At 34.8% G+C, this 23,926-nt stretch overlaps 1 protein-coding gene across 6 annotated transcripts in view; it reads left to right on the top strand.

The window, feature by feature from the left end:
• LOC143230252 (uncharacterized) overlaps window positions 1–23,926 on the top strand; it is a 270,711-nt gene that overhangs the window by 189,196 nt on the left and 57,589 nt on the right. For 2 of the 6 annotated variants that reach the window (XM_076463462.1, XM_076463463.1), the window contains exon 1: window positions 20,022–20,499. The exons of 3 other annotated variants lie outside the window; for them this stretch is intronic. The gene's annotated coding sequence lies outside the window, so the exon portion shown is untranslated. Of the gene's footprint in view, window positions 1–20,021; window positions 20,500–20,520; window positions 20,725–23,926 lie in introns of those variants that run through there. One more of the 6 variants, XM_076463466.1, reaches the window with a different exon arrangement.

Genomic DNA, 23,926 nt, shown 5'->3' with positions numbered 1-23,926 from the left:
TATTAACGTCTTGTTGAAATTACTTAATATTACTTAAGTGTATATTATTAACGTCTTGTTGAAATCAATTAATATTACTAAGTGTATATTATTAACGTCTTGTTGAAATCAATTAATATTACTTAAGTCTATATTATTAACGTCTTGTTGAAATCACTTAATATTACTAAGTGTATATTATTAACGTCTTGTTGAAATCAATTAATATTACTTAAGTGTATATTATTAACGTCTTGTTGAAATCACTTAATATTACTAAGTGTATATTATTAACGTCTTGTTTAAATCAATTTATATTACTTAAGTGTATATTATTAACGTGTTGTTGAAATCAGTTGATATTACTAAGTGTATATTATTAACGTCTTGTTGAAAACAATTAATATTACTTAAGTGTATATTATTAACGTCTTGTTGAAATCACTTAATATTACTAAGTGTATATTATTAACGTGTTGTTGAAATCAGTTAATATTACTAAGTGTATATTATTAACGTCTTGTTGAAATCAATTAATATTACTAAGTATGTATTATTAACGTCTTGTTGAAATCATTTAATATTACTAAGTGTATATTATTAACGTCTTGTTGAAATCAATTAATATTACTAAGTGTGTATTATTAACGTCTTGTTGAAATCACTTAATATTACTTAAGTGTATATTATTAACGTCTTATTGAAATCAATTAATATTACTAAGTGTGTATTATTAACGTCTTGTTGAAATCACTTAATATTACTAAGTGTATATTATTAACGTCTTGTTGAAATCAGTTAATATTACTAAGTGTATATTATTAACGTCTTGTTGAAATCAATTAATATTACTTAAGTGTATATTATTAACGTCTTGTTGAAATCAATTAATATTACTTAAGTGTATATTATTAACGTCTTGTTGAAATCAATTAATATTACTTAAGTGTATATTATTAACGTCTTGTTGAAATCAATTAATATTACTTAAGTGTATATTATTAACGTCTTGTTGAAATCAATTAATATTACTTAAGTGTATATTATTAACGTCTTGTTGAAATCAATTAATATTACTTAAGTGTGTATTATTAACGTCTTGTTGAAATCAATTAATATTACTAAGTATGTATTATTAACGTCTTGTTGAAATCATTTAATATTACTAAGTGTATATTATTAACGTCTTGTTGAAATCAATTAATATTACTAAGTGTATATTATTAACGTCTTGTTGAAATCAATTGATATTACTAAGTGTATATTATTAACGTCTTGTTGAAATCAATTGATATTACTAAGTGTATATTATTAACGTCTTGTTGAAATCAGTTAATATTACTAAGTGTGTATTATTAAGGTCTTGTTGAAATCAATTAATATTACTAAGTCTATATTATTAATCAATTAATATTGCTTAAGTGTATATTATTAACGTCTTGATGAAATCAATTAATATTACTAAGTGTGTATTATTAACGTCTTGTTGAAATCAATTAATATTACTAAGTGTATATTATTAACGTCTTGTTGAAATCAATTAATATTACTTAAGTGTATATTATTAACGTCTTGTTGAAATCAATTAATATTACTTAAGTGTATATTATTAACGTCTTGTTGAAATCAATTAATATTACTTAAGTGTATATTATTAACGTCTTGTTGAAATCAATTAATATTACTAAGTATGTATTATTAACGTCTTGTTGAAATCAATTAATATTACTAAGTATGTATTATTAACGTCTTGTTGAAATCATTTAATATTACTAAGTATGTATTATTAACGTTTTGTTGAAATCATTTAATATTACTAAGTGTATATTATTAACGTCTTGTTGAAATCAATTAATATTACTAAGTGTGTATTATTAACGTCTTGTTGAAATCACTTAATATTACTTAAGTGTATATTATTAACGTCTTGTTGAAATCAATTAATATTACTAAGTGTGTATTATTAACGTCTTGTTGAAATCACTTAATATTACTTAAGTGTATATTATTAACGTCTTGTTGAAATCAATTAGTATTACTTAAGTGATTTAATTTGTGATAAGTTCTATACAAAAATCAGAACTGTCACCTTTAGCAGCTGTTACTTTTTAATTAATAAGAGGTTTTGGTTGTCGGACTCATGCGTTTGTCCTAGGGGTGGCTGGGTAAAGAGTACACCATGAGCATTTAACATAAATTAACTGACACGTAATTCTATAATTAATACCAAAATGTTAACGTTTATATTAGTTTATCGTATCTAAATACAAACTTAATTTCAAAACAGCATAAAGTCGTAGATAGAACTGAAATACTTCCTCCATAGTGAACAATAATTTTTTTGTCGAACGTTTTTAAAAACATTTTTTTTTATTCTTCATGCCTACTTTAGGTTCATTTCTCGTAAATTACGAGAAAATGTGAGATCTGATGCAGTTGGTATGTCTTCATTACGTTGATTCAATGATGTGGATCATTTAGCAAGCCCAACCTTTTCGTATCAATAGCAATATACAATGTGTATGATGCCGTAGAATTTTCCTTACCATATTGGTTGAAACTATGATTCTTTAATCTGTTTCACTGATATTAGAATTAAAACCTTAAAGGTCAAAGGGCACAGTAAACGTGTGAATTGATAAAAAGAAATGAAACAAGTGTAACACAAAATAAACGTTAAAAAAGATATTTTGGTTACTAGCTTTTATATTTGAACTATAACCCTAAGTAACAGAACAAAAATTACAAATTTCCTCCTGGTGACATCAAGACAGACAAGCAGTGACATGTTCTGAGTATAACCTTGTGACATCAAGGCATACAATGATATGTTCTGTGTATCACCTGGTCACATTTAAACACAAAGTGACATGTTCTAAGTATAATCTTGTGATATCGAGACATACAGTGATATGTTTTATGTACCACCTGGTGGCATCAAGTCAAATATGCAGTGACATGTTCTAAGTATAACCTTGTGATATCAAGACACATATGCAGCGACATTTTCTAAGTATCACCTGGTGACATCTAGACACGCCATGACGTGTTCTAAGTATCACCTGGTGACGTATAGATACGCAGTGACGTGTTCTAAGTATCACCTGGTGACGTCAACACACAGTGATGTGTTCTAACACACAGTGACGTGTTCTAAGTATCACCTGGTGACGTATAGACACACAGCGATGTGTTCTAAGTATCACCTGGTGATATTTAGACACACAGTGACGTGTTCTAAGTATCACCTGGTGACATCTAGACACGCAGTGACGTGTTCTGAGTATGATCTCGTACATCTACACACGAAGTGATGTATTTTAAGTATCGCCTGGTGACATTAAGCAGACAGTTAATTTTTTCAAGACCATGCCGTTAGTTACAGAAACATAAAAGTGAAGACATTGAAATAACTAAAAAACCTAGATCTGCCCTTAAAGGAAAAAGACATGAAGGGACAGGGGAGTACAGAAAATAAAATATGCACGAAGAAAGGACCGCCCTTGTAGGAAAACAAATTCTGTCATATACGAATAAAAATCATAAAAGTGAATTTCTCCAGGAGAACCGCCCGTAGGAAAAAAGAAACTCTAGAAGGAATTATTCCTACGGAAGCAAAGAAGTCGAAAGGAATAAAAAACATTCCAAGGACTGCTCCTACAGTAACGGGATACAAGACCTCAAGGGCAGCTCCTACAGAGAAAGAGAAAAAAAGCACAACAGATCGCCCCTCAAGATGTTGTGGGCGTAGCCAGTACAAATGTCATTTTTGAACGACTATTATTTTCAAATCTCTGTATTTCTTACTTCACTTATAGTATTACTAGTGTGTGAACTCTAACAAGGAAACCAGTAGCTTAGCATTCCAAGCTGGTGACATACGGGCATTGATTTCCTATTAATAAGCGGAAAGAATCAGTGCATTCCTCCCCACAGCGTGCTTCTACTTAGCAATGGGGGTGGGGACTCTAATGGAAACTGATATTTAGCCTAACGGGTTTGTTTGATTGTCTTGGAAACATATGATCTCTAATGACACGAACGCAGTTAAAATAACGTTAGATAAAATTCCTATTTCTTAGATACCTTTTCCCGCTAAAAGAGAAACGAATTATTTAGAATTACGTTAAAAGTTTTCTTTCTGTTGGTTAAGCTGTTCTGTACCGCTATACGTTAATACAAGTTTTGTTTTCTGACGGTTAGAAATTGGTTTTGTGTGTAAATTCGGTAACTTTCATTTATTTCTGACGTTAGCCCTTTTTGCGTGTTTTGTCAACTTGTAAGGCTTAGCTTTACTTTCAGTAATATTACTAAAACTTTAAATTTTCTCTTTAAATTTGAATACTTCTATTTATTTTTGTATCATTTTCTATTGTTTCTCAGTTTATTTTTTTAAATTCATTTGTAAAAAAATCATAAAACTAGTTTATTTAATTATAAGTGATTACCTTATGTTCTTCAGTATCGTTCTATGCAGACTACACGTTACGTTCACTGATAGACCAACTTTATAAACAACTGGCCCCCCAGTGGCTCAGCGGTATGTCTGCGGACTTACAACACTAAAAACCGGGTTTCGATACCCGTGGGGGGCAAAGCACAGATAGCCCATTGTGTAGCTTTGTGCTAATTAAAAAAACAAAAACACCAAACAAACAACTGTTCAACAGAAATTTCGAAACTGGTGTAAGCCATACTCATAAAAAAAGCTCAAGTCATGTAAACCATTTCTTACTAATCGATAACATACACGCTGATTGACTCACTGAACCACTTTCTGATGGTTTATTAGGTAACTAACAGGATGACTGAATCACTCATGAACAGACTAATTAAATCACAGACTATCTCACTGACTGACACTCAACTGATTAATTCTATCAAACTGATGTATTTATATTGTGTACTATTTTACGAACGTTCTAGATATCCACATAGGCCTAAACTTTCTTGGAACTTCTATACTTTACACAATTATCATCTCATTTAAAAACACCCTCTGGTGAACTAAGCAATTAAATATACCTTGCAACAATATGTTGTTTGAAGTTACATTTCCAACCTGAATTGTTTCGTGCATCTATAGTTTCCGCTGGAGTATAAACTTATAATATTAGTCAATGTAATTTTAAAGATGGTACATACATTGCTACGTAACACCAGTAATGTTTTGTGAACAAGTAAAATCAAGGAGTGTAACATTCCCTTTGTAATTCACTTTGTCTTCAGTAACTGATATTTGGCCCGGCATGGCGAAGTGTGTTAAGGCATTCGACTCGTAATCCGAGGGCCGCGGGTTCGAATCCCGGTCGCACCAAACATGCTCGCCCTTTCGGCCGTGGGGGCGTTATAATGTGACGGTCAATCCCACTATTCGTTGGTAAAAGAGTTGCCCAAGAGTTGGCTGTGGGTGGTGATAACTAGCTGCCTTCCCTCTAGTCTTACACTGCTAAATTAGGGACGGCTAGCGCAGATAGCCCTCGAGTAGCTTTTTGCGAAATTCAAAACAAACAAACTGATCTTTATCTTAAGAACTATTAACTGTTTACAATATAACCACGAAATCGTGTGAAGTAGCAAACACGTGTACAAACCGTGTCGCGTGTAAAACGATAAAGTTTTCTATTCACATGTCATATATTCTCCACTTCTTTAGTCTAGATATTCTACACCAGGTAGCAGTTTGTTTAAAATATCATAACAAGCACGCGATGTGCGTGTTTTAACAGTTTGAACCCATAAGAAAGAGACAGATGGTTGTTTTAAAATACACGTTGATGGTTTACATTAATGCAGTCGTCTCCAGTGGTTAAGTTACAGGACTAAAATTCGGGTTACGACCCTGCAGCGGACAGTATAAACACCTCATTGTGTAATTGTGTGCTAAAACAAAACAAAGAAATTGACTAACGTCCTTAATAAATGCCTAAGTTCGTAACACCAAAAATTATTTTTGAATAGATTGCTTAAGAGAACACCAAAGCTTTGGAACATTACTTACTGTGGCCAGTCAGTCCTACAGACAACCAACGTGTGACCATTATTACTTCCTAGGAAGTTAGTGAATCGTGATGAGTTATGCCCTCGTGCAGAAGTACGTGTTTTATCGAAACAAACGTAGACAAATCATCGACTTGCCCTTATCCTACAAACGTGGAACATTTCTCACGTCATAATTACGGCTGCTGTTGCCAGCGCACTAGTTAAGCTAGACAGTTTATTCATTATTGAACCAAACACCACGGGATACAGCTTACCTTGCGGATACAACTTAGATACTACATATGTATATCAAATTATAAAACTCATTTAGTTTAAACACACCTTCAAACTGTTTATATCAAACGTTTATTTACTTAAATCTCTACCTAGCTAATGAATATAACCTGAGTGTATCTAGATTCTCATCAGTATCCATCACGATTACCTAATTATTTATATTTATCTACCATTTTATCTTTATCCAACAAACTCTCAATATCTATATTTTTCTCTGTAGTTCTCTATTAGATTATCACTTTCCATAGTGTTTTGTTTGTCAGTCGGTCAGTAGACACTACAATGACGTCACATAAGGGATACTTCACGTTGCAATTTGTACTGTCGTGGCGTTAGAAGAACGTGCGCATGCTACAAGTCATGTGAAAATTTACACAATCTGCTACAACACAGCATCAAATATAAACTTCATTTTAGTTTTATTGACTCTTGAAAAACCAGTATATCTCGTCATCCGGTTCTATAATTTTATCTTTATCTATCCAGTGGTATTATATTCTTATATACCTTCAAACTTACTTTCCAGCATTTTTTTAGGTTTACCTACCCAATTATCAGCTTATGCTGTTCTTATCCCTTTCTGTATAATTGTAAGTATTTGTCCTGTTGACCTAATTCTCAGTTTTCACAATTCTTATCCGTATCTGTTTGCTTGGCAGTAACTGTTCTGTTTAACCTTACCTATACCTAATTCTCAGTTAAAAAAATTCTTATCTCTATCTATTTACTTGGCAGTATCTGTTCTGTTTAACCTTATCTATACTTAATTCTCAGTTTCCACAATCCTTCCCTAATCTGATTAATTGGCAATATCTATCCTGTTTAATTTTATCTATACCTAATTGTCAGTTTTCATAATTCTTATCCGTATCTGTTTACTTAACAACATCTGTCCTGTTTAACCTTATCCATACCTAATTCTCAGTTTCCACAATTCTTATCCGTATTTGTTTTATTGGCAGTATGTGTACTGTTTAACCTTATCTATTACTAATTCTCAATTTCCACAATTCTTCTCCGTGTCTCTTTAATTGAGGATCAGGTAAATATAAGATTAAACAATACAGATAATGCCAAGTAAACAGCCACGGATAGGAATTGCGAAAACTGAGAATTAGGCAGTATCTGTCCTGTTTAACCTTATCAATACCTAATTCTCAATTTCAAAGAGTTTATACTAATCCGCCTCTTTGTTAACTTTTACCGTTTCATCCGTTCGTATCTGTTTTTCATATTTATATAAATGTCAGTGTGTATCGTGTGAGGTACGACATGGCCAGGTGGTTAGGGCGCTTGAGTCGAAACCGGAGGGTCGCGAGTTCGAACACCCGTCATACCGAACATGCTCGTCCTTTCAGCCGTGGGGATGTTATATTTGTTTTTGGTGAATCCCACTATTCATTGGTAAAAGAGTAGCCCAGGAATTGGCGGTGGGTGGTGATGACTAGCTGCCTTCCCTCTAGTCTTGCACTGCTAAATTAGGGACGGCTAGCACAGATAGCCTTATTGTAGCTTTACGTGAAATTGTAAAACCAAACTATCATTTGACTCTTATGTACCTAACTGCAAGTTTCTAGTTATTATTTTTACTTTCTTAAATCTACCATTTTCATCTTTATCTTCCTAATTACCAGATTCTGTCATTTCTGTCGTTTGTTTATCTCTCATTGTTATTCATAATTATATATTTGTCAGTTTTTAATCATTTTTATTTCTACCTATCACTGTTATGTCATATTCTTATCTGTCTGTATAATAGTATACTTGCTAATATCTAGTATCTGGTTTCCAATCATCGAGTACAGTTGTGCTCTATTTCTTTGTTTTTAACAACTACCACTGTTTTCATTTTATTACTGCTTTTACTACAGAAGATAGTGTGTGCCACTCTAACATTTTATGTATAATCTATTACATAAGACTGTGTGTGCCACTCTAACATTTTATGTTTTATCTATTACATAAGACAGTGTGTGCCACTCTAACATTTTATGTATAATCTATTACATAAGACAGTGTGTGCCACTCTAACATTTTATGTTTTATCTATTACATAAGACAGTGTGTGCCACTCTAACATTTTATGTTTTATCTATTACATAAGACAGTGTGTGCTACTCTAACATTTTATGTATAATCTGTTACATAAGACAGTGTGTGCAACTCTAACATTTTATGTATTATCTATTACATAAGACAGTGAGTGTTCCATTGATTTTCCGTCACTGCCTATTGATACAGGAAATACTTTTCTATACCTTCCCTATTTCATTAGTTAAATATGTCTACAAATCTAATTGTTATTAGTAAGGTGGAATACAAGTATACTTAACGCTGTCAAACTGAGAAATGCATGTTATATTAAACATATGTAATTTGTATAACGAAACACTATAGATATCATGAACGATTTATTTGAACAGCAGACAATTTTTTCAGACATCTGAAGAAAGATGTATAATTCAGAACTTAACCTGTAACAAGAGAACCTTACAAAAACATCATAATATCGATTTATTATAGAAAACAGCGTCTGTAACCTTATGTCAGTTCATATTAAACGTTCAGTATTTGGTTGGTCCTCCTTTCAGTCTAATTATCTCCGCAAGGTGAAGTGGCATGTTGTTTATAAGGCTACTGATGTAATTCACTGTGAATTCATCCCAACTTGTCACTAGAAGGCGCTACAACTCAGTTACTGTAGCTGGTTTAGGATCGTGGTTAGCAGTTTTCCAGCTCAGTATTCAATAGAATTACAAGCTGGAGACCTAGCTGGACGTGGCAATCTTGTGAGGTCCTCTTGCTCGAGATAATTCTGTACAATATGGTCACTCTAGGCAGTGGCATTGTCATCCTGGAACACAGAGTCATTGCCAAACTTTGCCCTAGCAAATGTTGTCTTCATGTGATGCCCATAGGAGGCGCCATTGACTTTTTTCTGGCAGATATGAAGAGCAGTTTTTCATCACGATGAATAGCTGCCTAATCATGTTCTGCACTACATCCTGTTGTTTCATTGTGGAAATATGGTCTTCTCTCATCTGTTCTTCAGGCAAACGACGAACACGAATCCTACCATTAGATCTAAGAAGCTGGAAACAAGACTAATTTGTAAATACGACATGTCGCCAGTTTCCGAACTCTAACTTAGCATGCTGTCTTACCCAAACAACAAGGTGACCTCAGTGAATTCTGGTTAATATCAGTTTTCAGATAGTCAGCCATTTTTATAAAATAACCTTAGCTGGTCAGTCTTCTTTTTATTATTATTCTGGATATGAACGTTTCCATACCACTTCTGTTGTGAGACTTCTTTCTACCTTGACTTATAATGAAAATAGAGTTATATTCTGCAGTAGTTTTTCAGCGTCTACCAGTAGACTTTCCTGGAACAACATTTCCTGTCGTTCTGTGACGTTTCAGGATTCTGGATACAGTACACTGGGATACCTTTCTGTTCTGGTTAATGTCTGTTTGCTTCAAACTAGTTCTGAACGGCCGAACAATCTGACGTCCAATAACTTATAACATGTGACAAGGCACGAGTCTACATCAAGTACAAAGAAACTGTCAGAAGAAAGCGTTGATTAGACCAAAGTACAGTGTTTTATACAACACAGGTGTGTATCTGTGTTTTGAAGAAAAAATCCTAAAAAACAGCTTACACAGACATGTACAGCTAGTACATGCTTGACCAATCAAACGCTACCTTCTCTGTTATACTACTCGGTCATTTACTCCACGCATGCTGACAATAACATTAACACTGAACAGCATACAAACATGTGCGTTAGTGGTTTTCTGTGATACTTCTCTGTTCACATCCCGTTCTTCATATCATATTATATCTTTTGTCTTAGAAACTCGAATAGCATGGATTTTTAAAATAGAAATCTACTGGTTTTCTTCTTGATTTATTTGTTGTTAAGCACGAATCTGTACAATAGGTTATCTTTCCTGTACCAGTATCTAAGATATTTACTCACCATAAATCTTTCTTTACTCACATCTTTCTCATTTGCTGCTAATGTCTCCATGGTTCTAGTTTGGTAAGAAAACAATATTATAATCGACGTTTATAGTAAAATGACTCGTTTCTTTACGTTTGTATCTGTAGTTGAAAACCTTCTAATATCTTTACGTATCAAAGAGACAGTCAAGATTATATGTCTGTTTGTAATTAAGCACAAAGTTACACAGTGGGCTATCTGTGCTCTGCCCACCACGGGGATCTAAACCCGGTTTTTAGCGGTGTAAGTCCGCAGACATACCGCTGTGTCACTGAGGGCCTAGATTATATGAATGGTACTCTTTTCATACTTGATTTTAGGTGGTTACACACGTTCTAAACAATGAAAGTAAACTTTTGGACGTAAGAGTATGATCTTACTACGGTAACAATGAAAGTTAACTTTTGGACGTAAGAGTATGATCTTACTACGGTAACAATGAAAGTTAACTTTTGGACGTAAGAGTATGATCTTACTACGGTAACAATGAAAGTTAACTTTTGGACGTAACAGTATGATCTTACTACGGTATTGGTTCATAATTTTTTCTGAACCGGGCTGGGCATGCTCTAGTGAACAACGTTTCGAGCTACGGATTGAAGGGTCTGGTGTTCGAGACATGATGCCACCGAGTATGATCCGTTGTTTCAACTATATATGCGTTATATGAGCTAAAGGTGACAGTCAACACTTTCTTTCGGTTCTAAACGTTGACTGGCTGCCATCAAAATAGCCAGTAGTTCAAGTTAGGGACAAACTTACTCCAAGCCTAAGGTTTTCTTATTTGGCAGTTTAGCCCGCATGTGCATAACGTGCATTGGAAATTTGAATTTTTTCACAAATGGCCCACTCTGTAGCTATTCACTTAACACCAAAGAAACAAAGAAAATTCAAACTTTTTTCTCCTTGAATCTGCATAATTTTCTCCACAAATCCACTTTAAATTAACATCCCATAAGAATAATTCAAAGTTGTTATTAAAAATGATTTTCAGATCCTCTTCTTGGTTAATTAACAGAATATGCCCCCCGCTAGTACAGCGGTATGTCTATGGATTTACAACGCTAAAATCAGGGGTTCGATTTGGGTTCCGCAAATAGCCCAATGTGGCTTTGCAATAAGAAAACACACAATTAACAGAATAATTGACAATTAGTTGTCGATTAATTACTGGGAAATAATATACGATTCACTTTAACAATAAGATCCAGATTCGAATCCTGGCGTAGCTATAGGCCTCGAGAAGTATTTCGGAAAATTCCACGAACAGCCGAATTGTGACTCTGCATGCAATCGTTTTCATGGTTTGCATTACCCTGGTGGCTTAGTTGTAAACCTGAAGATTTAAAACATTAAACACTGGGTTTTGATATAAGCACAGCAGAGTTAGTAGATATTGTGTAACTTTGTGTCTAACAATAAAGAAACAATTATCGGGACTTTCCTGAAGAAAGGAGCAGTTCAATAACCGAAACATGTGAACTAACTAGTAATTAGCATGCGTCATTCATAATAAAATTAGGCTTAGCAACTAAAGCTACCAGTAAAAAATATCCGATTGCTACAGCTTTAACGTAAGTACTTGGCTTCCTACAAAGTAGCGAAAAAATTGAATTTTAATCATCTTGAGTTCTTAACACGTGATAGAGATATAAAACTAGCTTTAGGAGAATCCGCTCGAATTTTAAAGATTTTATGAAATCGCTATCATTGTAAAAGCGGAACCCACTTATACTTGAAAAACAAAGCAGGATGGCTTCAACAGACAATCCTGGTAGCGAAACATAAAAATTTCTTAGTTGTTGTTCATAAACCCATTCAAGTTAATTTACTTTAGAAGCTAAAAGAAGGAATCACTCTTTTTATGGTTTACGGAATCTGGAATTGTGAAATGAAATCTAGTATCGCGTACAATCGGCCCATATGTCTTCCTGATTGTGCCCAAGTAAAAATCAATACTATTATAATTCTGGCAAGACACGAGGGAAAACAGACATAAATACAGGAAGTACGATTGGTTCTCTGGTGAATTTATCGTTTTTATGTCTCTTTAAAGAACTACGTGGAGAACATACTTGTACAGATAGAAGTTTGATTCAAGACGTCGTCTATATTTACCTAACTCGAGAGAAAAATCTATACTACGGCACATGCGCAGTCGTATGTTACCTAATGTTTACCGTGTCGGACTGTGGACCCAACGTTACGGTAACCTTGGTGTCGGACTGTAGACCCAACGTTACGGTAACCTTGGTGTCGTGGATACCTTAAAAGAGTGACAGCCAAATCCCTTTTTGTGATTAGTGTAGAACCCACGAGTTGGCGATGGATGGTTGCCTTCCTTCTGGTCTATCACTTAAAAACAAATTAGGAACGGCTGGTGCAGATAGCTCACTTCAAAACAAATTAGGAACGGCTAGTGCAGATAGCTCACTTCAAAACAAATTAGGAACGGCTAGTGCAGATAGCTCACTTCAAAACAAATTAGGAACGGCTAGTGCAGATAACTCACTTCAAAACAAATTAGGAACGGCTAGTGTAGATAGCTCACTTCAAAACAAATTAGGAACGGCTAGTGTAGATAGCTCACTTCAAAACAAATTAGGAACGGCTAGTGTAGATAGCTCACTTCAAAACAAATTAGGAACGGCTAGTGCAGATAGCTCACTTAAAAACAAATTAGGTACGGCTAGTGCAGATAGCTCTCGAGTAGATTTGTGCGAAATTAAACAAAAACAAACAACGAACCCTAGATCGTTATAAAATGTGTAATTTATCCTATGTTAAAAGTATTATAAACTATTTAACTAAATGTTCTAGAAAGCTTCAAACTTCTCGTCCAAAATTCAGTCGTATTAACGTTTTGTTGATTTCTCGTTAAATAAAATCAATATTTTCTAGCAACTGAGATTATTTTTTTTAGTATTCTTGTCGAAACTGTACAGACAGCACGTGTACTTAAAAATTATATTAAACTAAAAGCAGTCACTGTTTCTCATGTGGGAAAAAAAAATTCGTCTAACTTTGATGTATAATTTTTTGATAAATTACTTCATCCAGTTACCAGTCGGTAAATTAGGCATCTGTTGGTTTAAACTATCAGTTTTAATTTGGTAGCGTCATATGTGTACAAACTAACTCGTGTGTGCTATAACTTACAATTAGGGGACATCGTATAAAATATCTCTTTACCCAGAGAATATATATCATGAGCTCTACACTAACCGGATGGGTGTTTTTATCTCACTCCAAATAACCAGGACCGGCATGGTCTCGTGGTTATGGCGTTTAACTCGTAATCTGAGGGTCGCGAGTTCAAATCTCCACCAGACCAAACATGCTCACCCTTTCAGCCGTGGGGGTAGGTTATAACATTACGGTCAATCACACCATTTTTTTGGTAAAGGAGTTGGCGGTTGGTATGATGACTAGCTTCCTTTCCTCTGGTCTTATATTGCAAAATTAGGGACGGCTAGCGCAAATAGCCCTCGTGTAGCTTAACGCGAAATTCAAAAAACAGACAAATCAAATCGCCGAATGACTTCACACTTGCACAGGAAACCAACAGGTTACAAGTTATTGTGCACACGTTCCTGGTGAAAACATTACAGAAGTAAACAGATAGTTTACACTCGCTGTCTTTGTAAATCATTTTGATGAAACACTAGTAGTAGCTAGAACAGTATATATTTATCTATTGTCCAACTGAAATAACACTAGTGGTTTGTCATTACTATGTGACTGTTCTCAAACAAGTCTTGCAGCTTGGAAGATAGACAGACGTAATTCTTAACAAAGATTTGTCAGTTAAGGGCCCGTCGCTTTTCAGCTTAGCTAGATATATGATAAATTGCTCCATAGAATCGTTTGTTTTTCTTTTTATAGAAAGGCGTAATTTTAACGTAAAAGGTAACATCTCTCTCACCTATTCATTAAGACATATACATATTTAGTAATTAGCCTCGAACAAAATTTGTGTTTAAAATGTTTCTCAATCAGCAACTGTTGGAATGAAGTAACTGTTTCCAACATATCGGTTCACTTAGTTACGGTCTTGAACGGGCTTTAACAACAATATTAAAGTAGCAAACGTTTAATTTTCAGTAACTTTGTAATTGATAAACTAACTTGGCAATGTTTCAAATTAATGTCATTAGTATCAAATTAGTTTAACATTATTTAGCAGTTACGACTTCCAGCGTACTTTAATAATAGTAAAGTACAGACATGAAGTCAGGTAGCCTTGATTTTCACCAACTACATAATAACAGTAGAGCTCTATTTAAGGTTTATTACGGCACTGTTCTCGGGTTTAAGAGTTGGAAACATTGATTTCAGTGCGTTTATTTGTAATTAAGTAGAAAGCTGCACAATTAATTATCTGTGTTCTGTCCACCACGGGTATCGAAACTTGGATTTTTAGCTTGAGGTTGTTGTTGCTGTTACGAAAAATATTTTCCTGCATGGGTGTTCCCATCATAACGTGGACGGCAGTGAAACTGTTTAGATTACAATGTATCCCCATGGAAAACGTCCAAGTTCCTTTGTCTGAATGAACAGTATTTCTAATTTTGTTTTGTAATATTTAATATACGACCTGATTTTCTACCGTTCACTGCCCGTGGGGCCCACATGTTGTTTCATATCGATGCATTTTATGGTTTCTTTTGTTACAAGGTTCATTCTAAGGTTTGTTTGTTGTTTTTTTTAATTTTGCGCAAAGCTACTCGAGGACTTCCTGCACTAGTTGTACCTAATTTAGAAGTGTGAGACTAGAGGGAGCTAGTCATCACCACCCACCGCCAAATCTTGGGTTACTCTTTTACCAATGAACAGTAAGAATGATCGTTACTTTATAACGCCCCCACGGCTGGACGGGTGAACATGTTTAGTACGACAGGGACTCGAACCCGCGATCGTCAGATTACGAGTCGAGAGCCTTAACCACTTGGCCATGCCGGGCTACCATTCTCAGGATCTAACAAAAGAACGGACCGAATTCGATAGTTTTCTGTCTAAACTGTATAGTCGAACAGAACCGCTGAGATTAACTGGAAGAAAACTGGTCAATATTTGTTAAGTGTTTGTTTATGTGATTCACCAAGGAAGTTACAGAATACATACGACACGTAAGTAGAGTCTAGAAAAATGTAACATACTACGGATAGTTCTACCAAAAACACACTTGTTACATGTTTAGAAAGCTAAAAAGTTGTTATACTGGATTTTAACGTGTTCAGTTTCACTGTAACCGATTATTATGATAGTACCTGATGTCAGAGGCCCGGCATGGCCAAGTGTGTTAAGGCGTTTGACTCGCAATCCCAGGGTCGCGGGTTCGAATCCTGGTCGCACCAAACATGCTCGCCCTTTCAGCCGTGGGGGCATTATAATGTGACGGTCAATCCCACTATTTGTTGGTAAAAGATTAGCCCAAGTGTTGGCGGTGGGTGGTGATAACTAGATGCCTTCCCTCTGGTCATACACTGCTAAATTAGGGACGGCTAGCGCAGATAGCCCTCGAGTGTCTTGCGCGAAATTCAAAACAAACAAACAACCTGATATCAGTCACAGGTACCTGATTATCGTGGTGCTAGCTGGTATCAGTTGTAATTGACGATATACATGAATATTTCTTCCACAAGCAACAGAGAAACTTCAGTGGTTGGAATAAGATAGTTTTATGTTGAAGATAGAATGGTTTACTGACATTTTAATAACTAGTGTGTTGATGTACAAGTTGATAACTTTACAGCCTGCGACTTGGACACAGTGATTTAACAAACTTTACAAATATTTTGATGACGATCATCAAAAGAAATAACGAACATAAAGTGAAAACGGACCAGAACCAGAAACAAAAAACACGCTAGTTTTCTCTGCCATTACTTTGGTAAAATATCTCATGTTTTTCTTTTCACATTTTTGGCTTTTCATATAATGAACCGACTGGAAGGTGTCACGGGTCTGATCTTACTAAAGTGTTGGTACGGCTACAAAGTAGATATTTATTGAAACCTGTTCATTATATCCAGTCGCTTAGCAACGGGATATTCTCTTTACGATATTGTTCGCGAGAGTAACTGGCTAGAACGTCACGTGAGGATGAAGTGAAACCAATAAAGCTACAAGTAAATCACATGTGTCCTTCTACTATCGTGTCTTTTTGTATATATAACCTTTTACAATTCACTCCTTCTACAAGCATGGACATGTTCCTTAGGATTTAACTAGAGAAACTGAACCAAAGGTTCTGATTATAGGATAATCATATAGCTTTATTATATCAAATGTATCCTTCGTATGCGAGAAATGGACATGAATACATTTTTTTTTCTAATTTAACAAATACACCCAAGCTAGAATTTAGACACGACATAATAATAACATCTTTAGGCGTGTCAGGATAACATCTTTTGGAGCGCCAGTGTAACATCTTTAGGCGTGTCAGGACATCTCTTGGAGCGACAGGATAACATCATTAGGCGTGTCAGGACAACATCTTTCGGAGCGCCAGGGTAACATCTTTAGGCGTGTCAAGACATCTTTCGGAGCGACAGGATAACATCATTAGGTGTGTCAGGACAACATCTTTCGGAGCGCCAGAGTAACATCTTTAGGCGTGTCAGGACAACATCTTTTGGAGTGCCAGGGTAACATCTTTAGGCGTATCAGGACATCGTTTGGAGCGACAGGATAACATCATTAGGCGTGTCAGAACAACATCTTTCGGAGCGCCAGGGTAACATCTTTAGGCGTGTCAGGACATCTTTTGGAGCGACAGGATAACATCATTAGGCGTGTCAGGACAACATCTTTCGGAGCGACAGGATAACATCATTAGGTGTGTCAGGACAACATCTTTCGGAGCGACAGGATAACATCTTTTGGAGCGACAGGATAACATCTTTAGGCGTGTCAGGACATCTTTTGGAGCGACAGGATAACATCATTAGGCGTGTCAGGACAACATCTTTCGGAGCGACAGGATAACATCTTTAGGCGTGTGAGGATAACGCCATGTTTTAATATGTAAAGTTTTAATTTCTCTGTCTAACAGAATTAGCATATCATCCTGACCATCTTAAACCACTGTTTTATGAACAAGACATAGCGTTACGCAGACAATGCACTCAAGCATATCGTTAACCACATGAATTCCGTAAACTTTGATCTTCCCTCTGCAACTCAGTCGTATATTTAGGTTCGGATACATCTCGGCACACAATTTTACTTGTAATTACATCAGTTCTGTATATGTGATTTCTCTTGAAGAACAGCTGGTTTTGAGCACAGAACAACAACGTATAGGACTTTGGTTGCTATAGACACGGTTCATTTTAGTTTACATACGTTGTTAAAGTCAAACCCATGAACTCTGAGATGACGATTCTTCATTTTCTAGTAATGTCTTAGATTCAGTGTGCTTCAAAATTAGAAATTTGTTCAAACGAAGCATATATATTAAATATATTAAGTATATATATATTAAGCATATATTATATATATATTAAGTATATATTATATATATATTAAGCATATATTATATACATATATTAAGTATATATATATATATTAAGTATAGTTGATGTTTCTTTCTCTTCACTCCTTTATGAAACGTGTTTTTTGTTTTACGGTAGCCGGTTTTCAGTTGTAGCATTTGAATATTTTTATCATAACAAACTCGCGATTAATGTAAATCGAAAGTGATTTTAATTAGTTTTTATTTATGTTCTATCTGATATAAAACAACAGAAAAATTTCATCTTACGTCACTAAGAACTGCTGTGTGCAGTAGCGGAAAACATACTGACGGACGATCTAGCAGCAACGTTTCTCAAGTGAACTTTTATTTAATGTTTGTTTCTTAAAAACTAAAGTGTGAAATTGTTTGTGAACTTACTGGATCTTTGGAATAAATGATTTTGTAATCTTGCTACTTGTGTTTTTTAGTTCAAGCGCGCTGTGTGTGGCCAAGGAGTTGGCGTATTCGGAACGCAAATATTCGCGCTTCGCAACACGTTACCACCAAAACGTGCTCCGCGCTTTGGGGCCTTGGTGTGCTGTAAGAGTAAATCTATTAGAACAGATAATGTTGGCGGTGATTACTGTTGACTTCGAGTCTCTCAGTGTAAAATTAGGGACGGCTAGGCGCAGACAGTCCTTGTGTAGCTTTGCTCGAAGTTCTGAACAATTATATATTACGATCGTTTTATTTAAGTAACATCTTTTAGTGAATATTTTGGTAGTTTAATTCTGTACCAAAGATTGCCTGAACTGTCCTTTCTTGTAGAGAATAAGCTTTAAAGTTACTCATAATTACGCTTTAAACAAACATGTAGAAAACAAAGTGTGTGACAGTTGGATTGTTCACGTGGGTTCAGAAATGACCTGATGGTCATCTTAAAGCTCATTTCACAGTGAAGTAAATAATGTGTGTTTTAAACACTAGGATTGTTCATGTACAAATAAATGATCTGATACCTTTAAGTTACCTTAAAGCTCATTTCACAGTGAAGCAAACAATGTGCGTGTTTGTGTGAAACACTTGGATTGTTCATTTGTGTTAATAAACTACCTCATAATTACCTTGACGGTTAAAAAACATGTGACATCAGTAATAATTAACAGAATTCTCAACCTTTTCTATTACACAGTAGAATTAGAAACGTAAAGAATCTTAAATCATATTAAGTGTAAACAATGAAACAGAATCTCATTGGCTGAAATAATTAATAGCAACTCCAAAAGTAAGTTTTATTATTATGAACATTGTTATTTGTGTGAAAAGCGTGTTTTTTAACTCTTAATATTGTAATGTGTGTGTTTGTTTTAGATTTTACTATTAAGAACGTATGTGGAAAATGTTGGTTTTGTTGTTTGTTTCTACTTTTAGTATGGTAATCTGTGGAAAAAAGATTTGGTTTGGTTGTTTACTATAAGTATCGTAATAAGTCTGAAAAGAAATTATACAATTAGATAAAACATTCTGTAATAACCTTCAGTTTTTACTGCAATTTTTTTACAACACTAAGCAGTTAGGCTTAACGTACATTTAACGATATTGCATATTTCCAGTTAACCCGGTCTGTGTTATTTAGACTTAGTTTCTAATCTTCATGGATAGATTTCTTTGTGTAGAGTTACTTATTGTCCAAGTTCCAGAAAAACGATGTGTATTTCGTAACTTGTTTAAATTCTTTATAGGATTCGCTGACTTCAGTTAGAAAAGTAGAAACTAACCAATGGACTATTCAGAATATCGTCTGGTGTAGTTTTAAACTCACATTTTAAAATATGTAAACCGTCTTTTTTTTCAGAAATATACTGAAATTAACTTGAACTGATGTTATTCACGCAGAGTCTATTGAATAATTTATCTTTCGTATAAAAAAAAAAAAAAATTCATACAGTTCCCGCCTTGCTTCACCGAAATAGAAAATTGCAAAAAGTAACTGGATTTCTTTCTTTTTTCTTTTTGGCACATGCGCATCTTCACCTTCCATCTCTCCTTTCTTTCTCTGTAATCCGACTTGCCTCGTTCTGTTGATTACATTTAGAGCACGACTGACAATTCTGGATCCTGTAAATTTAAATAGTCACGCATGCGCCTTGTGGCTTCACATTCAGCTTGTTGGACTGTCGATCGTGTCAACTCCGAACAAAAACTCCTACCCTCAAATAGCACGTGCCAGTTTAAAACTGTCAATCATGTCAAGAAATATACTTTCCTGAATGGTATAACACGTGTATTATGTTGTTGTCTTTTGCTTTGTATTAGTTGAAAACACTAAGCTACCGGTGGGGGCGCCACCATTACGTATCAAGAAATGATAAGTGACTATTTATCCGAGTAGCGAGCGGTGGGGAATACAAGACCTATCCGTTCGGGGTGGGAAGAAAATGAATTACAATTCGACTAAATGGAATGTTTGCACGGGGGTAAAACCCCCCTTGAATTCAACATTGTTAGTGTGAATCAATCCTACGTAGAGTAACACTATTAGAATAGAAGCAGCATTTTGTTCTGGAAACAAAATATATTGATAGTTGTGTGGTTTAGGAGTAACGTTTATAAAAACCTAGTGTTGGTTTATAGAACTTTCAAATATTTAGAGCTATGATCGAAGTTAAACTAAATGTTTTTAAATAACTTGTGACAGCAGTCTACTTGTGGTGAATTCTAGAAAGACTTGTCTCGTAACAGACGGTTTCTTTTTCGCGTTCTTGGGTGAGTGAGATAGTTTCTTAATTAATTATTTATTACAGTCGGACACTCTACTGGCAAAATCTTCATTCCTAACCTTTGTGTAAAAGTATTTTTATCCAAGTTATTTAAATCTAACTTTCCTTTCCAAACCGACATTCCAACTAATGTTTAACAGAAGAAACGGTACAAGTCTCGACCTTTCCTCTGAGATAGCGATGTTAAGTACAAAGTTGGCTACTTCCATAGGTAACGTTTTCTTGTTACTATGTACACTCTTTTATCTCTCTATGTGTTCGGTATCTCTTTTCACGGTTTTTGTTCGAGTGTAGCTGAAACTGTCGAAGGTAGTAAACCCACCTAACGGTAATGAAGCCTTCCACACCTACACGTGGGCTGAATGTTAATAAGATTATTTGTAACAGATAATAGTTATTTACTAAGGCAGGAATTATTATTATTATTATTATGATCATATGGTATGAGATATTAAAGGTAAAAATAACTATTCAAAACACAATTTTTGTCTTATTTCAGCCACGCCCACTTTCCCAATACTACTTTATTACTTTCCATAGTATCTTTACTAGTAAGTGTCACTTTCCCAATACTACTTTATTACTTTCCATAGTATCTTTACTAGTAAGTGTCACTTTCCCAATACTACTTTATTACTTTCCATAGTATCTTTACTAGTAAGTGTAATCTGTTCTAATCGCGCCACATCCACACACTTTCCTTTCAACTCGATTCATCACTTCAAAGCACATTTTAAAACATATTGTTGCCCAGCTTGATACGTAAGTTACCTTACCTGTTTTGAATGAACCATCCGTAACAAGATTCTTAAACAACCGGAATTCTATCTTGTAGAACTGTCTCGATTAGTGTCGAAAATTCGCTCAATTGTAGTAACGACAAGTTTTAATTAGAAATACACTATAATCAAAGCGAACAAAACGGTGTAGTTATTTGTATTGCACAGAATATTCCTGACTTGGCGTGTAAGAAGAATGAGAATTGGTTTCTGTTTTGTTTTTTGTCCATTTATTATTTTCTTCTTCTTTATCATGGACAGAAGAGAATGATTGATCAACTACGACATCTGCCTAAGATTTTGCTTGTAATAGGGTTAAGTTACTATGACGTCAGTTGCTTTACGTCTACGTCAGAAATACGTTGTTCTTCTCGCTGTAACTTGATGACTCTGGGAAAGAAACATTTAAAATTCCAATAAGTAATTTTTCACAAACTAAGTACTTTTCAGTTACCTTTCCATAATTGATAAAAAATGGGTAAAACACAAATTTAAGATATATGATCTACTGAAACAATAATGAAACATCGACTGCTTTTTGTTCCCCTCTAAGGCACGCTGCAAGTGTCTTTTGTTGTTCTCTTCTAAACATTAGTAGACGGGTGTATGACTGATGCAAATGGCAGGTACAATATTTTTAATAGTAATATCTTGGTGTATATGTTAACTCCAGACTTCCACAGTTCATGAACTTTTTTTACTCTTGTCAGTTCTTGTGACTACTTGGTGTTTTAAAAACCTGTGTCTGTGTGTTTGTCAGAAAGATCCCTCGAAAACGGCTGAATGGATGCGAACGAAATTTGATATATATTTGGATTATGATCCAGCTTAGAGATGATTGTTTTCTTTAGGGGAAGGGAGGACAGAAGGTCACGAAAGTCCAAGAAATTCCTGTCTGTTAACATGGGGGTCAATATTTCACAGTATTTTTACTCCAAAACTCAGTGGAAAATGACCAGATTTTGATGAAACTTGGTGTAAAACTCTATTTATTTATTTATTCTCCTGTGAAAAATGGTGTGTATTTTTATTTACTGACAGCCGAACGTTCAACATGGCGAAGATGTGCATTCCACTTAATACGCCTTCAGTTCAAGAATATTGTTATCAGTAACTAATTATTATAAAGTGGCGTTTTATTATTATAAAGTGGTGTTTTATAATAATAAAACGCCACTTTATAATAATTAGTTACTGATAATTATATAATAATCTATTATATAATTTTATTAATTTTAATAATTTTAATAATTTATTATAAAGTGGCGTTTTATTATTATTATTATTATAAAGTGGTGTTTTATTTGCTTTTTGTTGTCAACGCATATCGTCACAATGAACACTGTGTTCTGTACTCGGTTTTTAAAGGTGAATTTTCAACACATTTAATAATTGCCTTATAAACTTTACTGTGGTTAGGTATAATTCCCGTGTGATTGCCATATGTTTAAACAATTTTTAGTTTTTGAGTAAAAAATGAAACAAAATATCCGGGTCCTCGAACTCAAGTTCCTCTCGGTCGTTTGGCTGTTTCCGTAACGTTTTACAACTATGACGTAATAGTTGCCAAACACTCTTCGTTGCGCGCTGACCATTTTGTTCCTTTCAGTGCTGGTGTTTTATGTAAATCTATCGGTGCTTTTTTCGGATTACATACTTTGAGAGACTATTTTTTGTCTTGATATTGCTACTTCATGTTTGTTTTATAATAACATGGTTTACTGCGTTGCTCATGGTTGTAAAAACGGTTCGGCATCGGGCAAAAGATTCTTTTCGTTACCGTGCTAGGAGAAGGAATCGGCAAGGTAGTGAGTGACAGTGGGTGCGGATGGTCATAGGAAGAACTGGACTCCTTCACACCATGCAAAGCTTTGTCAAGATCACTTTGAACGCTCATGTTTTGTGTCGGATTCCGTGGGTTTCAAGCCAGGCAGGTTGAGACTGAAAAAACAATCGGCAGTAGACAGGATCGTCCACACCATCTTGTTACGAGTCATAAATACCCGGTACAATGATTGTGGAAGGGCCGAATATTAGTTACCATAGTCGACAAAGTGTAAACAAATAAAACTCAGTCTGTGATACCAATAATTTATAAACACTAGACAGGTTTCGAGATGCTTAAAATTGCACGTGAAAATACATACCATATTTGTTGTCATGACTTAGGCTTACCATTCTTCCACTGGAGGTATGACAGACTCGCAACCAGCCTGGGCGCTATCAGTATCACTCACAGTTCCGCTACTCTCGCTCGTGGAACTGTCCTCATTACTAGAACTTGTCAGATCTGTGTCAAAAGTAACTGTTCTAGGTTCGTTCAGAGTAGGTTCTAATTGATATGGTGCTACTCAACACTGTTCAGAACACAGTCAAAACAGACTCCACCTCTGTTTCTCTGTATACACTGGTTATGTTTATTTACATTCAACGCGCTGGCGTTGGCGGTTTGTTTGGCAACTATTACGTCATAGTACTTTTCCTAGCGGCAAACGTAAAAACTAAAACGTTCAGATTGCCGTTTGGAAAGGGCTCTTTCTGCACCAAATTGTATGTTTCATTTATTAGCACATATTTTTTTATAAAAAATGTAAACCTGCAAAATTAATCAGTTTGAGTAGTTCTTTTGACTGT

This window comes from Tachypleus tridentatus, chromosome 10 (genome assembly GCF_004210375.1).
Source record: "Tachypleus tridentatus isolate NWPU-2018 chromosome 10, ASM421037v1, whole genome shotgun sequence".
Taxonomy (NCBI): Eukaryota; Metazoa; Arthropoda; class Merostomata; order Xiphosura; family Limulidae; genus Tachypleus; species Tachypleus tridentatus.
This window is presented reverse-complemented; position numbering and strand designations above follow the sequence as displayed.